This window comes from Hypanus sabinus, unplaced genomic scaffold, assembly GCF_030144855.1.
Source record: "Hypanus sabinus isolate sHypSab1 unplaced genomic scaffold, sHypSab1.hap1 scaffold_742, whole genome shotgun sequence".
Taxonomy (NCBI): domain Eukaryota; kingdom Metazoa; phylum Chordata; class Chondrichthyes; order Myliobatiformes; family Dasyatidae; genus Hypanus; species Hypanus sabinus.
Genome location: NW_026781593.1, coordinates 65585 through 81845, shown reverse-complemented (window position 1 = coordinate 81845; position 16261 = coordinate 65585). Strand labels below are relative to the sequence as shown.

Below are 16261 nucleotides of genomic sequence, written 5' to 3'. Positions count from 1 at the left end.
CGATGGCTATTTAACCTCATTTCCCTTCCTGACTCTCACCCAATTTCCTGTGTCCTGCACCTTCTGTGTAACTCACCTTTCTTCATGTAATATCTATCACGCCCTCCAACTGCTGGATGATCCAGAATTCATCCATTTCAAGTTCCAACTCCTTCAAGTGCAGGGTTACAAGCTGCAGCTGGATGCACATCTTGTAGGTGAGGGCCTCAAGGACACTGGAGGTCTCCTCACCTACCCACCAATGTCCCCCCTAATTTGTAATGACCAGTGTGCACATAAATCTTGTACTGTGCATTTTTAGCCAGTGACAAGATGTGCACAGTGAATTTTATATGGAGAGGCATTCATTTTAATAGCTAGCAAATCACTGTCGATAGGAACTTTGATCTCCTCTGGGTTCAATCGAGTTCATCTGCACTCTCACGCAACTGGTTTAACAGGCCTGGAACAGGTTGTTACAAAGGATGAACAGCTCTGATGGGCAGAAGGGTGCAGGGTTGCCCATGTCCCCCTCCCCTGGGAGAATTACAAACCGTTACTGTTGCCAGCCTGTTAATGAGAGAGAAAGAGATGGAGCAAAACATATTGGAATGGAACATTTGCTTCAGACAGGGGCTAGATAACACCGGGGGAGAGAGACCAGATTATGACTCCTGTAAGACTCACGGCTCCGGAGAGGGCTGTTTACTTGGTACTATTCTGTTCATAAAAATTCCTCAGTGGACAGCCCGAGTGGGCTGGTTTGATGGGCTCAGCCATTGAAAACTGATTGACACCTGAGAGCCTGTGAGTAGGGATAAAAGTGAGGTCTGGGGATACACCTCTCAGACGCACCAAGCGACACACTAGTGAGCACTGTTTAAGTGTTGGAACCCACGAGAAAAGTTGGTGACATCAGAGACCGAATGAAGAATTTTAACTCACAGTGTTTATAGCGAGGCCGGTGGGGGCTTGTGGGTGTGTCCACCCTTGCCTGGGTGACGAGTCCACCATGGAAGAACGGTCTAGCTAAAGGTGAGAGGGGTCATACCTGAATGGCCACAACAACACATCAATAGATCAAGATCGTAAAGGAAGGTTTGCAAGACAATAGCTGTTACTGTTTGCTCACTCTCTCTCTCTCCAACAATTACAACACATCAACCAACAACTACCTCAGCCTGTATGAACTGAACTTTATACTCACATATGACAATTCATTATCCCCTAGACAACGATAGCTTGTTTATTATTGATTATTATTATACCCACACTTTTAAGTTTAGTATTGCTAACGTGTATTATCTGTATATTTGCATTGTTGATATTGATTTGTATATTTTACTAATAAACACTGTTTTGAAAATAAACGGATACTTCTATTTTTGCTGGTAAGACACCCAGTTACGGGGTACGTAACAGGGTAATGAAGGATTTTCTCACCAGAGCTTTTGCACTTTGTTCATATGTGGTTTGCTTGCTAAATTACACTTTAAAAAGTCAGATTTCCAAATATCACTCCACTTCTTCCCACTTGCAAATTCTCCAGCAACTTTTGCATCACCACAATCCACACAGGTAACAACAGTTTCTATATTGGACATAAATATTTCCCCTGAGCCCACCCCCAAATGACTGACAGTGGTGAACTCAGTGATGGCAATGCCAATGAATATGAAGGGAAGGGCAGTAGTCTGTCTCATTGTAGTCTGGCACATCTGTGATGTGAATGCTACTTGTTGCCAGGGCAAAGGTGTTTGATATCATTATGTACCCAGACAGAATGAGATAAAACATGTTCTCACTGGTAGAAAAGTCCAGAGCAAGAGGAGTTAGAACAAGCAACACACACAAAAGGCAGGAGGAACTCAGCAAGCCAGGCAGAATCTATGGAAAAAAGTGCTAATGTTGAATTCCGCCGGCATTTTGTGTGCGTTGCTTGCATTTCCAGCATCTGCAGATTTTCTCTTGCTTGCGTTTGGAGGTAGAACAAAGGTGATTTTCTCAACTGGTGATGTAAAAGATATTGTGCCCTTTCTCTGAGTTCCCAAGCTGGAGCTCAGCTCTGTCTGAGAACCATCGGTTCCCATTCCCTGGGGCCCGTGTACGGATCGGGGGCTGAGAGAGAGGGAAGAGAGCAGGACTCTCCTGGGATTGCGGGTCACAGGAATTGCCCCGAAATCGGTGTTTAAAGTAAAGAGAGAGAATCGCTCTTACCTGCACTCGATATTTCAAAGGCCTTCTGAGTACAGTGCGCATGCGTCATACTCGGAGACGCCACAGCCCTGACGCCTGCGCATTTCATCTGTGCTTCAGTGCCGGCCAAAAACTATAACGCAGGGACTTATGGGTAGTCACGGTGCCATTAAACATTTCTGCAAGCACTGCTTTAATGTCCGTACCTCATTTTTTTTTCGTGTGTATAGAAAAATCTGCCGCTGTTTTAACGCAGAAAGCAGCTCCCATAAACAATATACTCAGTATCAACGTGTATCTCATGCCAAAGTAAAATGCAGATCTGAAACACAGGAGATTCTGCATTTGTTGGAAATTCAGAGACGCACACACAGAAAATGCAGAAGGAACTCTGCAATTCAGGGAGCAACTAATTAGCGGAATACACAATCGAGCTGAAGCGGCTCGGCCTAAACGTTGTCTATTTATTCCTCTCCACATTTACTGCCTGATCTGTTAATTTCCACTAGTATTTTGCAGAAACTAACGACCTTTTTTTTCCTGGCAACCTGTTTCCAAATGTTTCCGATCTTTATTTTGTAGCCACAGCCTGCTGGTTTGATTCCACCTCCTCCTCGTGAACTCCAGGCCCCATCTCTCTGTGGAGCCCCAAAACCCTGACTCAGGCTGGCAACTCTTTGGTTTCCGACTGTACCATGGCAGATTCACTCGCTAGTCTACTATCAGACTTTAGAGATGCATTGTGTTGCGAGACCGCAGGTTCGTTTACTGTGAGTGCCGCTTTAAGTGTCCTGTCACTGTCACCTGGTGATAGTTCGAAGTGGATTTTGGAACTAATCGACGGATAAGATCTTCGGCGACTGTTATTTCGTTTACCCAGCGTGGAATGTGTGTGGAATTCTTCGTAATTGCCCTCTCTCTACATGTTCGGGTGGATTTACAAATCTCTCCCCTTTCTCATGTATTCCGTGGATTACTGAACTTTTCTACTTTATCATTTTAGGACTTTAAGCATTGTTTCCCAAGCTTGATAGTTTGGAAGCTCTACATACATATATATATATACGATAACGCTGTTAACTTCTGTTTATTTCGTTTAATCTTTTACATTTGAAGTAGATACTGATAAAGATAGTGGATTTAACATCGAAACCAGACTCCATTAGTGATCTATTGCTGCAATTGTTACAATTGCAACAACCCAGCTGTCTGAGGCACAGTCCTTTAAAATTGGTGAAAATGACACAAAACGTTGAAAAGAGCGGGGAAGAATGAGTTTAACCAACTTCGTCCAGAGCCCTGAAGAACGTCACAACCACATTGAGCTCATCGTCTTGTTCAGCCCGGAGAAAATCATGCAGGTGTGTAAGATGATGAGAGGCATTGGTCGTGTGGATAGCCAGAGGCTTTTTTCCCAGGGCTGAAACGGCTAACACGAGGGGGGATAGGTTTAAGCTGCTTGGAAGTACCTACAGAGGAGATGCCAGAGCTAAGTTTTTTAAACAAAGAGTGGTGTGTGTGCGTGTGGAATGCACTGCCAGCGCCGGTGGTAGAGGCGGATACAATAGGGTATTTTAAGAGACTCTTAGAGAGGTAAATGGAACTCAGGAAAATAGCTGTCTATGCGGTAGGGAAATTCTAGACAGTTACCAGAGTAATTTACATGGTCGGCACAGCTGTAATATGCTGTAGACTTCTATGATTCTATGAAATTCAACGGAAATCTCCTATCCCACTGTGTGTGACTAGTTGAAACCTATCATCTCAGGGAGAGTGATAGGGGAATGGCACGGATAGGTTTTGATGTACTGATATGGAACAGAAACATGGGCAGGGGTAAGATAGGCCGAGTGGCCTTTCTAGCGTACATTGTGAGTGTGGTAAAGTCAGTAACTACCTGAGACAGTGGAGTGAATACAGAACTGATTTATCTTTCACGGATCCACAATATTAAACACCAGTCTAGTTCAAGGCTAACATCAGCAGAACAGAAACCTCCAATGCTCAGTGACCAGGGTTCAATCCTGGGTGCGATGAGCAGTCGCAGGAACTGCAGAATCTCACAGTAACAGTCCCTCATGAACCTGCAGCTGCCTTCTGTCACCGTGATGGTTAAACATTTAACACGGAGCTGATTTGAACTTCCTCCCTATGTGAAGTTGTTGGCGTTGCAGCAGCCGGGATGATTGAGTAAAACTCTTTGCTCACTCCGGACAGAAATGTGGCTTCTATTTATTGTGAACTCACCGGAGCATGACAAGGTGGGTTAACTGAATGAGTCTCTTCACACACACGGAGCAGGTGAACGGCCGCTTCCCAGTGCGAAGCTGCTGGTGTATCTGCGATGGCCGACTGAATCCCTTCCAAAATGAGAGCCAGTGAATGACATCAACAGGTACAAACAAGCTGGATGAACTCAGCAGGTCGGGCAGCATCCGTTGAAACGAGCAGTCAACGTTCGGGCCGAGACCTTTCGTCAGTGAATGACGTCACACTGCTATCAAGTCATGGCAATGTATCAAATCAGATCGCGGACATGGACACGTGTTCGGGCTCTCCTTGCAGCGAGTGGGGTGCTGTCTTCCCCAACATCTCTGCCTCCACATTCAAGGATCGGTGGCATTCAAGTACTGGCGAACTGACAGATACAGCGGAACTAACGTGCTTTTGTGTTTGAGATTCCCATACACAAATCCTTTGACTTCTCTACACTGTTAAAACGTTACAAAGCACGTCATTGGGTGAAGGACATTTCAACTCAGATAATTTTAGTCTCCATGGTGTCTTCTGATAAAAAAAAAACTCTGTCACAGCTCAAAACAATTTGGAGGAACAAGATTTCATCTTCTAACTGGCTACAGTTCCGGCATCAGGAACAATATCAAACTCTCCGCTTCCCTCTGTATCAAAATGGATCATTCCTCCCCTTCATCAGTCTGTGACTTTGCTCAGGTTGTCTATCTCCTTCACATTCTTAGAAGGATGAGAAGGGATCTGATTGGAACAGATAAAATTATTTACGGATTGGACACACTGGAGGCAGGAAACATGTTCCCAATGTTGGGGGAGTCCGGAACCAAAGGCCACAGTTTAAGAATAAGGGGTAGGCCATTTAGAATGGAGTTCAGGAAATTTTCACCCACAGGGATGAGGATCTATGGAATACTCTGCTGCAGAAGGCAGTGAAGGCCAATTCCCTGGATGTCTTCAAGAAAGAGTTAAGTAGAGCTTTTAAAGATAGCGGAGTCAAGGGATACGGGGATAAGGTATGAACGGGGTACTGATTGTGGATAATCAGCCATGGTCACATTGACTGGCGGTGCAGGCTCGAAGGGCCGAATGGCCTACTCCGGCACCTATTGTGTATTGTCATGCACCACACACCTACTGATATCACATTTTATTTATACGGCTGCGACTAGGGACTTTCTGATTATTATGTCCCCCCGGCATCTGTCGGTGGTAAACTGATCACCGGTCACCTGATCCCAGTTACCGCAGATCGTAATGCGAGATTGAAGCCTTTTCTATTTATTGGCATTCCTCAGAAATGACAACAGTTCAGTTAAGTTTCCTCCTGAGGTTCCAAAGCAGACGCTCAGTCTGTCTAATATTTCCACACAATTAAAATGGGGAATTCGTTTTTTTCTTATCACGTACTGAGCTACTGTGAAAATCTTGCCTGCCGTACCATCCACACAGATCAATATATTACGACAGTACATTGAGCTGATATACGACAAAACAATAACTGTAACAAAGCATTATGGCTGCAGAGAAAGTGCAGTGTAGATAGACATCTGGTGCAGGGTCACGTCGAGTTACATTGTGAGGTTAAGTCCATTTTATCGGACTGAAGACCATTCATTTGGATTATAACCACAGACAGGGAGCCGGCATTGAGCCTGGTGGTACAGGCTTTAAGGCTTTTGTATCTCTTCCCCGATGGGGGAGCGGGTTTGCAGCAAGAATGTCCAGGTTGTGAGGATCATTGAGTACATGGCCTGCTTTTCCGAGGCAGGGGAAGTGTAGGAAGAGTCCATTGAGGGGAGGCTTGTTTCTCTGATGTTCTCTGCGCACCAAAGTTCTCTGCAGTTCCTTGCAGTCATGGGCAGAGCAGTAGCCATACGAAGGCGTGACGTATCGACAAGAAGCTCAGAGACCTCGGCCTTCACCCTGTCTTGTGCAGCTGGATCCTGGACTTCCTGTCAGATCGCGAGAATGGGCTCCCTCAACTCTGTCTCTCTGACCCTCAGCACACATACCCCACAGGGGTGTCTCCTTGCCCCCTCCTTTACACTCTGTATATCCATGACTTGTGTCGCCACCCACAGCTCCAATCAGTTTATTAAATATGTGAGGACACTGCACTGACTGGCCTAATCTCAAATAATAACGAGACAGCCCACAGAGAAGAAGTCATCACCCCGACACAGTGGTGTCAAGATAACAATCTCTCCCTCATTGTGACAAAAACAAAGGAGCTGGTGGTGGATTACAGGAGGAATGGAAACAGGGACCAAATTCAACATTTCCAAGTCCGTTATTGTACATTTTAATATTGAATATGACAGAACGTATTGTATTTAAAATACGGATAATGACATATTTATAGATAATAGATTGTTACTGACAGAGAATCGTATCATTGTTTGTTCCGTGTGTTATCTGAATGTTCTTGCCTGTGATGCTGCCACAAGTCAGTGATTCCCTGTACCTGTACCTTCCCGTACTTGTGCACCTGGCAATAAATTCAACAGGACCTGAGAAATCTCAGTGAGATTTGATTAGTGATGATAATCTCGGAAGCTCGGTAGGTGGAATGTATGAGACAATGAGTACACTGTTAAATGCAAAATCCTGAACTCTGTTGATGATCAGAGGGATCTTAGACTCCAAGTTCAACGCTCCCTGAAAGAGACTGCACAGATTGATCGGGTGGTTCAGAAGGCAAATGGCGTGGTTGTCATTAGTTGAAGCATTGAGTTCAAAAGTCGGGAAGTTGTGTTGCAGCCGTTACGAGTCTGCGGTCGTTCTGTGACTGTTTCTTTAAGAGCGCCAGCGTGAGGAGGCGGGACTATGACGTCAGTCACAGGCTGACAGCGCTGACTGTGGATTAACCATGAGAGAGAGAGAGAGAGATCTGCAGACAGGCAGTCGGCCAGTCTAAAGAGAGAAGGAGAGACTGGAAAAGCTGATAGCTTCAGTTTGTTGCAGCTGTGGCTTGGAACTCTCCTATGCCCAGAAGAGTGGGTTGATCATTGGTGCACAGAACCACAACGAACGTGTGTGGTTGTCCCTTGTGTTAACCCTTGCCTGGGTATGTTGTGCGGTAACCCCTGGTAGACGGTATTCCTGTGACAGGTCACTTTCGCTGATAACTCGTATATGGACAGATTCAACGGATAAAATTTTCGACGACGGTTATGTCGAAGTAACGGCCTTTTCTCTGCGTTTCACCGTGGAACACAAATATCTCTCTGCCATCATTTATTCCGGGGATGACTGAACTTTCCTACTTTACCATCTCAAGACTCTGAGCTTTGTTCCCTCAGGCTCGATAGTTTAGGAGTTATAGTTACACATATACACACATAACACTGTTACCTTTCCTTTATTTCGTTGTTACTATAAGTAGATACTAATAAAGAGAGTGGTTTTAACATCAAAACCAGACTCCAGTGTGAACTCTATTGCTGCTGGTTCGTCTCTAAAACGTAACAGTTCGTAACACAGTTTTAAGACCACATCTGAAGTATTTCATACAGTTCTGGTCGCCCCCATTCTCACAAGGATGTCGGGGCTTTGGAGAGGGCGCAGAAGCGGGTTACCAGGATATTGCCTGGATTAGAGGGCATGAGCTGTAACGAGAGGTTGCACAAACTTGTGTTGTTTACTCCAGAGCGGCGCAGACTGGGGTGAGACTGGATGGACATTTATAGGAATACGAGAGGAATAAATAGAGTGGACAGACGATATATTTTTCCTGGGGGTGAAATGTCTAATACATTTAGGGTGAGAGGAGATGTGAGTGGCATGTTTGCTTCTTTCCAAAGAGTAATGGACAGCTGGAGTCACTGCCCCGGGAAGGGGGGGGGGGGGGTGGGTGGAGAGAGAGAGAGAGAGAGAGCGCGCGCGCGCGAGGAGGAGTCACGTGATCCGATTTGCCCCTCCCATTTAACCACAGATGAGCTGCAACTCTGCGTCGCTTCCGAGGCCCCGCCCTCCGGATGATGCGCCTATATCTTTGCACATGCTCACAGTCTCCAGGTGGGTTGCGTTCTGCGGATTTGGGATCACTGTCTGGGGGCAGAAGAATCGGTGAGTATTGAGACCGATCCCGGGCGGGGAGATCCGATGTTGGCCTTGAGCCCCGAAATGAGGGCCGATTACTCATTTAGTACCCAGTTATCTGGGCTCGTCAGAAATGTATCGGCTTCACGGAATCTGCATTAAGCGATCCAAACCAGGAGCCCAGGCTGTCTATTTTCTCAGCACTGAAAGGGGAGTCCCGCCAACAGGTCACGTGAGACTGTGCGCCGCAGATCGGCCCCGCCCTCCGCTTTGTGACGCACGATCACGTGGTGTGTTGCAAACAAGGTTTACAAGAATAATCTCAGGAATGATCGGCTTTATGTTTGAGGAGCATTTGATGGTTGTGGACCTGTGCTCAATGGAGTTCAGAGGGACAGTGGGGTTGGTGGAGGGATGTATGGTTAAGTAACCCTACCGAATGCTGGAAAGCCTGGATACAGTGGACATGGAGGATGTTTCCATTAGACAGAGAATCTGTGATCTTACAGCAAAGTCTCGGAATAAAGATGTTTCTCTTTAAAATTGAGGTGAGAAAATTTCTTCAGCCAAAGGATGTCTGATCTGTGGAATTTGTTGCCGCAGAGGGTGGCTGAGGCTGCCATTTGGCTATGTTTATGACAGAGATTAATATATTGCTGATTGCTAAGTAGCTTCAGGGTTACAGGAGGAAGGCAGGAATATGGTGTTGGAATGAAAATCAGCCATGGTTGAATGGTGGGCAAACCAGATTGATCGAATCACCTAATTTTGTTCCTGTGTCTTATGTCTTACCATGACTGAATGATGGCTGCTTCTAATCCCATATCGTTTTGTGACGTGTGAGGGACAATAAAAGATTGTTCACTGAGATCATTATATTCAACATTTAAATTTCAGTGAGTTTTAAGCATTAAGCAGAAATGTTTGGTTCTCCTATTTATTGTTAATGTGCTTCATTATATTTCCTGTTAAAGTCAGACCTGCGGAGAGAGATTTATTGGAATAAAAACCCCAACTGGAAGCATACCACAACTGAAGACAGGGGAACATCAACAAGTTAACCAGCCCGAGGATTGAGAGCATCAACTGAAGAGAATCCATCTGACTCGGAGATTCCAGTGATTCAGTCAGGAGAAAGTTTGGTGAGACTCATTTACTCAAACACTGGTCCTTTAGACATTACATACCTGTACAAAGGAAGGTGAGAAATAGTTGGAGGGAGACTGAATGTGCCCAGAAGAACCAGTTCTGCCTCTGTCAGATCCAGTTGCAATCACTCCAGGTCTGGTAATGTGCTTCCAGCAGCCCAGCCCTTTAAAACCACTCCCATTCTGTGGAAGTCGAATCTGGAAAAAGTCACTCAAAGACCATATAAATACAAACTCTTTACTCCAAGCACTGGGGACTTACTCAGTTAGTCGTTTAAACAGGAAGAGTCTGTGACTGTTCCCGCCCAATCCACTAACTGACTAACAATTCCCCTTACACCACAGGTATATCTGTCCAGATAACCACCACACAAGGCAGGCTGGAACCAAAGTTATTTACTATATTACAGCCCCTTAAGATAAATTACAAAATAGTCATAACGGCTTACACACACAGGACAGACTGAAGCTGTCCTATCTCTACGCATGAGTGCACAATTCAGATAAACATCCAGAAACCCTAGCTAGCTACCCTCAAGAAGAAATATTGCTCAGCATGGCTTAGTACATTGGCTGATCATCAGCAATTTCTTTCAGAAGAACAGGCGGCTATTGTTTAAGGAAGTGTTAACCCTTTTACATAGTTCACCACTCCCTCCTTTTGATCATTACATGATCAAGCAGTAATTTTTTCACAGAGAAAGCAACCGTGTACAACATTGACTTATCAATGGATAAAAACAGTGCACAACAGTAAATATAACAATGATGTGCACAACTATTAAGCCATAATGCAATATCATGCCTCACATCAGGCCTTCAAATACTAACATTTCGACCCTTCGGTGAACCTGTGTAAATCCTGCCCTACTTTCTTGATGCTATCAATCTCCCTGGCAGTGTGCTCGGAAAGGGATGTAATGTTGGTAGACTCATCAGGGATATGGGTGCAGCATTCTGTCACTAATAGCACAGGTTCCCCCTTTCTCAGTGAGGATAAAATCTAAAGCCAAATGATTCTGTACGACTGTTTGCTGGATTGCACTCGTTTCAGTGGAATTGTCTGTTTTCTTGGGCCTGTGTTTCTGTCAGAGCCCCTGCAGTATTGTGGCCAGCTCCTCAAGTGCTGTAGCCAAATTGATTATCTTTGGTGGATTCCTGGCTACTCCATAGGAGAGAAAAGTGATCATCCAAAATCATTCAGTCTCAGTTGTTCCTCTCCGCTGCTGGGCACCTGCAAGTATGGTCAGGATGCATGTTTCCCAGTCTAGGAAGTTGCGTTTGGTGGGAGCCTGAGATACCATCCCTCAGAATACTGACAGCCACAGTCATCTCTGACTGGACCCCAGTTCCTCATCTCTCTTCCCCTGGTGTTATTTGTGAAAGCCCAGGCTGAGAGTTCCTCACTCTGGTTGAGCAGGATTACTGACATTGGAGTCATAGTTTTACTATGCTGCAGAATTTCGGCACAAACCCAGCAGGCCCCTAGTACTACCTGTTCGGCATCGGTGTGACAGAGATACAGAAATGTGTTAACATGGGGACCCTAGATGCTGGGGTGATCCCTCTCAAAGACATAAACACGAATACCAGTGTTACATACCTGTAACAATTTAATTGAACCAGCAGCTATAGACCAGACATGGAGTCTGGTTTTGATATTAATACCACTATCTTTATTTGTATCTACTTATACTATAACAACTTCATCAAAACAATCAAAAGGGACCTTTGGGTTCAAATCCATACATCCCTCAAGGTTGCTGCACAGGTTGATACGGTGGTTAAGAAGACCTATGGTATGCTAGGCTTCATTAACAGGGGGATTGAGTTCAAGAGTAGAGAGGTCATGTTGCAACTCTACAAATCTCTGGTGAGACTGCACTTTAAGAGTATTACGTTCAGTTCTGGTCACCTCATTATAGGAAGGAAGTGGACGCTATGGAGAGGGTGCAGAGGAGATTTACCAGGATGTTGCCTGGTTTGGAGAACAAGTCATATGAATCAAGGTTAGCAGAGCTGGGACTTTTCACTTTGGAGAGTAGAAGAATGAGAGGGGACTTGATAGAGGTCTACAAGATTATGAGAAGCATAGACAGGGTGGATAGTCAGTCTCTGTTTCCCAGGGCAGCAACAGCAAACACCAGAGGGCATATGTACAAAATTAAGGGAGGGAAGTCTAGGGGAGACATCAGTGGTAAGTTTTTTTACACAGAGGGTTGTGGGTGCCTGGAATGACTTGCCAGGGATGGTGTTGGAGGCTATAACATTAGGGCTATTTAAGAGCCTCTTGGACAGGCACATGGATGAAAGAAAAATAGAGGGTTATATGGTAGTGTGGATTTAGTACATTTTTTTTAAGGGTTATATGGGTCGGCACAACATGAAGGGCTGAAGGGGCTGTACTGTGCTGTAGTGTTCTATGGTTAACAGTGTTATGTGTATACATATGTGTAAATATAACTCCCAAACCATTGAGCTCAGGGAATACCAAGCTTAGAGTCTGAAGATGGTAAAGTATGAAAGTTCAGCTCATCCCCCGAATAAATGATGAGAGAGAGATATTTGTAATCCAAGGTGAATGTCGAGAGTAGGCAATTGCTTCCAATTCCACAAGTTCCACGGTGATAAAACAGGATAACAGTCGCCGAAGATCTTATCCGTCTTCGTTCCAAATCCACATTTGAATTATCACCAAAACTAGCTGATAACAGGGGTACCGTCTTCAAAGGGAACTACCACCCAGGCAAGGGTTAACACACAGGTAGATTCCACAAGGTACTCTCAATCCAGATCCAACACACAAAGTATTACCGACAGTGATTTCCACAGAATAACTTTCTCACAAGTGGTCACCAGATAACGCACCCAAATCCAGTTAAGGGTTAACAAAAGTTGTAGCCACGGGGTACTCCATCAAAATCCCCATATGGATTATAGGAATTATCACCAACAGTGATTTGTCACGGGGTACCCTGTACCAGTGAGTTACCACCCCCAGGCAAGGGTTGGCACAAGTGGTCTTCACAGGACACTGCCAAACATAAAGATCCACTCCAGTGGATCAAACAAAGTGACAATCACACATTCAGTATTGTTCTGTGGGCACAGGAGAGTTCAAACAGCGAACTTCGGCCACTAGGTCCTTTGTTTCGAACCTTCCATCCTCTTTCTTTCTCTCCGTCTGACTGTCCGTCTCTGACTGTCCTTGCTTAAATAAAGCAAACTGCAAGCTATGTAAACACAAGCTGTGAGCAAGTGTAAACACGCTGCAGAGTCAAATAGTTCCACCCCTCCCTCTCTCTCAGTAAGAATAAAACAGCAGCCGAGAAAGCTGGCGGATGACGTCACTCAGGCACTCTCTCTTAAAATGACAGTCCATGGCAAGAAACCTCGAGGTTCGACACACCACTATCAACCAATACATTTTCCTTTATTCCGAGAGAGCCCTTCTACTCAGTTCCTTCAGTAACACGTTTGTAGTCTGTTCGATATATCCACCGAGATTGCCCCTTCAGTCTCAGAGCCGTGGAGTGGTCAGTAACACCTAATATGCTCCTCTCCACCGAGTTCTGAGTTTCCCTCAATCCCAGTTATTGGTCAGGTCAAAATTCCCAGGTTCTTGGGTGGGATAGTCACTGTAACGTTCTCCTTCGGGTGTAACGAAACGCCGGATTTAACGTCCGGATAAACCACAGCCAATGCAAACCAGATCGCAGTAAGATTAACCATTTACTGTTCACTCTTCACATTAACATATGGTGAAAACTGTTGATAAAACAATACAAGATTGATACAGTATTTGTTCCTTCCTTAATATCACATTTCAAGTGTAAATACTTGCAAAGGTGACTATAACTACATTACACTAAGGTGCAGTATACAGGGAGAGTTTACCTGCTCCATTGACTACTTTAAATACACTTCCATGCAAACTATCCGCGACTCTTTAACTAACGAAAGCATAAACATTATCTACCGTCGTTACCTCTAACAGGATCAGCATTAACATCTTAGTTCAATATATCGATTATCTATTAACTTACAGCGTTGCTCTCACTGTGATTTCTCATGCCTGCAAAACTGCTTGTGCTCAGGTGAGCCTCGTGGAAAGCCCCCCACCCTCGCGCTAATTTCAAACCGGTGTTTTCCCACAAGACGCGGCGAAACCGGATGTGACGTCATCGCATGCCGATATATTTTACATGCAATGAATACACTTTAAACACTTCTAATTCTAACTAGAAAATACTATTGAATGAATTACTAAGCGAAAATATTATAAACTAAATAACTGTCGTAAAGACAGCACAGTCACTCCTCTCTGCGTGGTAGTTCTCTTCCTTGTAAGCCAATCGTACCTGTGAATGGAATGCTTGGAAAAGTTTGTTTAGTTGGCATATGCATTTCCCCATCTCTTCCCCTAGGGTATGCATATCCAATTTACCTGGTAGACTTTCTGAGAACAATGGTGCACAAGGTCTTGGTCCACAGGGTGTCCTCATGGGCCGTCCATAAATGATTTCAGCTGGTGACAACACTGATTTCCCCTGTGGGGTGACCCTCATGTGGAATAGGTCTAACAGTAGGACCTTCAACCAAGTGAGTCCAGTCTCCGCTGTTAGTTTGGCCAACTTACTCTTCAGAGCGCCATTGACACTTTACAATAAGCCAGCAGCCCGTGGGTGGTGTACAGAGTGGAATTGTTGCTTGATAGCTAGTTTGTTACACACCCCTTCGCTTGCTTTCGCCACGAAGTGTGGGCGATTGTCAGAGCTCAGCATCTCTGGCAGGCCGTACCTGGGAATTATATCCCGTAATAATACCTTCACAACAGTCATAACAGTATTATTGGTAGTTGGAATAGCTTCAATCCATCTATTAAATACTTCTGTAATAACTAAGCAGTATCTACAGCAATGTATTCTAGGCAATTCAGTAACATCAACTTGTAGACACAAAAATGGTCAAGGGAGTCGTACCCGGTGTGCAGGGTGCAGGTTAGCAACCATTCCCTCCTTTTCCAGGTGTGTACATAATTGACCAATATAGGTAAAAACTGTGTAGGAACACAAACCTGTCCCACTGTGGTGTTCCAAAAACCTGGGTCGGGGTCTTTCTGGCACCCCATCTGGGACCACAGCTTGCACTCCTCCTCACAGGTGTCCCCCTAAGAAGTACGTAACTCTCGCATGTCTGGCAAACTTGTTCTGCCTGAGTCATGGAGGATTGCTTGATGGGAACCCGAGGAGACTACAACTATCGAGGATTGTGCAGCACTTTTTGCTGTCTAATCTGCTAAAGCATTGGGTTTAGTGACCTGTTTGGACATGCGGGTGTGGGCCGCACATTAATAATGGCCAGAACTCAAGGTAGCTGTGGAGCAGTGAGTAAGTTGTTTACAAAGGTGGCATTACTAATGGGGTGGCCAGAGGAAGTCAGGAATCCCCATGTTCCCAGAGAGCCCCGTAGTCATGTACAACTCCAAATGCATAACGGGAGTCCGTGTAATTGTTCTCACTTTTATCTGTTGCTCGGATACAGGCACAAGTCAGAGCAAACAGCTCAGGCTTCTGGATGAGACAGCTGCTTCAAAAGAATCCCGCTCAATTACTTCACTGTCAGTTACTATCGCATCACCAGAATATTGTTTCCCTGCTGGATCGACAAAAGGGCTTCCATTCTCATAAAACATTGCCTCGGGCTTGAGGGGATATAGCAGAATGGATGGGAATCTCTGTCCTCTTTTCATGGTGATCCAGATGGGGGGCAGTTTTAGAAATTAACAAGCAAGGCCAATTTCATGGCCTGAAATTGCGCAAAGATGGGGTACAGCCTCTTGGGTTCGGTCAATATTAAAAGAGAGTCTTACCAGATGTCCTGTCTTCACCTGAGTCCTTCCAGTATCAGAGTTGGCTTGCGGCCAAGTCTGGCCAGCCTCCCTCGGTGCTGGAGGCTTGTTTCATCAGGGTGTAGGCAAGGAACCCTAGGCTCTTTGGCTTGAACCCAAGGCAAACCCTCACGGTGTATGGGGAACCACCTGTCCTGTTTGTCACCAAAGGAAATCCGGAACTTCGGCCAGTAGTACACTGTTCTCTCTTCCTTTAACTGCTCTAATGTGACTGGGAACTTTGTCCCTAGAGGGGTGCATAATACTGGCTTTTCTCAATCCCCCTGGAATTCCACCTGCAGTGGCTGTGTATGTGAATACGTGCGTTCCGTGCCTTCGAACCCAGACAGTGATTGTAGTGTTTGATAGCTGGAATCCATTTTCCGATATTACTTCCTGATTGAGAGTGGCTGTGGTTGCCGGCATATCAATCATAAACGGAATTGGAATTCCAGCAACTTGCAATGTTCCGTTGGGCTCTTCCTGAGGGATGGTACTCACGGCAGGAAGCATCCTAGCTTGTTAATTTGAAAACGGGTTGTTGTCCCCACCTGTCTCTTGGTAGGTTTTTCTTCCCATTTCTGATCCCCAGATATCGCCCTCTTGTGTCCTTCTTCCCACTGAACATCTTCACCGTTAATATTAGTTCCCTTCAGGGTTGATTGGGATTTGAAAGTCAGGTCCCAACAATATGTTAAAGCTCGTCACATTCGATTTTGGTCATTGTCAGGCCATCCATGTTATTTGTTTTAAT

The 16261-nt window shown here is 45.2% G+C and overlaps 1 long non-coding RNA gene across 1 annotated transcript in view; it reads left to right on the top strand.

The window, feature by feature from the left end:
• Positions 1-8880: 8880 nt before the first annotated feature.
• LOC132390027 (uncharacterized) overlaps positions 8881-16261 on the top strand; it is a 34258-nt gene continuing 26877 nt past the window's right edge. Inside the window, exons 1-2 of the long non-coding RNA XR_009510756.1 lie at positions 8881-9017; positions 9444-9611. This is a non-coding gene — a long non-coding RNA (uncharacterized LOC132390027). The remainder of the gene's footprint in view (positions 9018-9443; positions 9612-16261) is intronic.